The sequence below is a fragment of the Aplysia californica genome, unplaced genomic scaffold, assembly GCF_000002075.1.
Source record: "Aplysia californica isolate F4 #8 unplaced genomic scaffold, AplCal3.0 scaffold01181, whole genome shotgun sequence".
NCBI classification, from domain to species: domain Eukaryota; kingdom Metazoa; phylum Mollusca; class Gastropoda; order Aplysiida; family Aplysiidae; genus Aplysia; species Aplysia californica.
In genome coordinates, this window is record NW_004798451.1 from 114,598 (window position 1) to 115,790 (window position 1,193).

Sequence of the window (1,193 nt, forward strand, 5' to 3'; positions counted from 1 at the left end):
CACGTGCGTGCTGTAGGTAAGGGGCGTTACAAGAGCAGAGTAACAAACACAAAAAAGAAGGAGTCGAGATAGGGACGGTAGATGTTTGATAGGGACGGTAGATGTTTGATAAGGACGGTAGATGTTTGATAGGGACGGTAGATGTTTGATAAGAAAGAAGGAGCAAACTACGAAAGAGCACTCGCCAGCCATGTGCTATTCTTCTTTTGGGGATATGGATCAATGTCTTTTAGAACGTACGAGCCAAGAAGCTTCTGGTTCTTCCAACTGTGTTACTTGTCACCTCTGCATGCCATCAGATAAATTGGGTGAGATGGGATAAGATAATACGATGGCAGAGTTATACCATATTAGTATTATTATGGAAGAGACCATTATTTTACGTTTATCGTAAACTGTCTCTCTTTTATCTCTTTTCTTCTCTTCTCCCAAACCTCACCTTCCTCATAAACACTCTCTCACTCACACACACACACACACACACACACACACACACACTCTCTCTCTCTCTCTCTCTCTCTCTCCCTCTCTCTCTTTCTCCCTCTGTGTATCTATCGCTCTCTCTCTCTCTATTTCTATATATCTATCTATTTTTCTCTTTCTCTGTTTTTCTATCAATTCTATGGACCTATAATTTGAGAATTCCCTTTTACTATGCTTATGTTCCTTTCACACACACAATTTAAAAAATGGGATATTGCATGCAGTTTTAGTTGACACTATCTCTGAGAAGACTAATGTTATTGTTCTAACAAGATAAAGCTTGCAAGTATTATTTTAAGCTTTTGGTCTCTCCAAACGTGAGCGGGCTTCGGGGGGAAATACTTTATAGTTCCAGCATAAGCAGAATATAATGTTAACATTGGGGATTGCCTTGTTAGTGAGGCAACTTCCTGGGCCTTCGGCTTATTGCGGTAGGGTGGCCAGTTCCTTTCAACGCTGCCTTTACTTCCCCAACTCGAAGTCAGGTACTCATTACTGCTGGGTGGGCTGGAGGGGGCGAAAAAAATCCGTGTCCAAACGGAGGCTCGAACCCGGACTTTCCTCTTCGGAGACGAGCTCACTAACCGCTCCGCTGATATGGTATTTGGGACATGAAACCTGGGTAATCGCTCTGTGACATCGCTAGGTTCCCAAACTAAACTAATAACGAAGATGGGCCTTATAAATGTGTATGTTGAAGTCGCACACTT

General features: G+C 42.6%; 1 protein-coding gene across 1 annotated transcript in view; it reads left to right on the plus strand.

Annotated features, from left to right (window-relative positions):
• Positions 1 to 1,193, plus strand: part of LOC101853209 — a 50,165-nt gene that overhangs the window by 1,121 nt on the left and 47,851 nt on the right. The window lies entirely within an intron of this gene.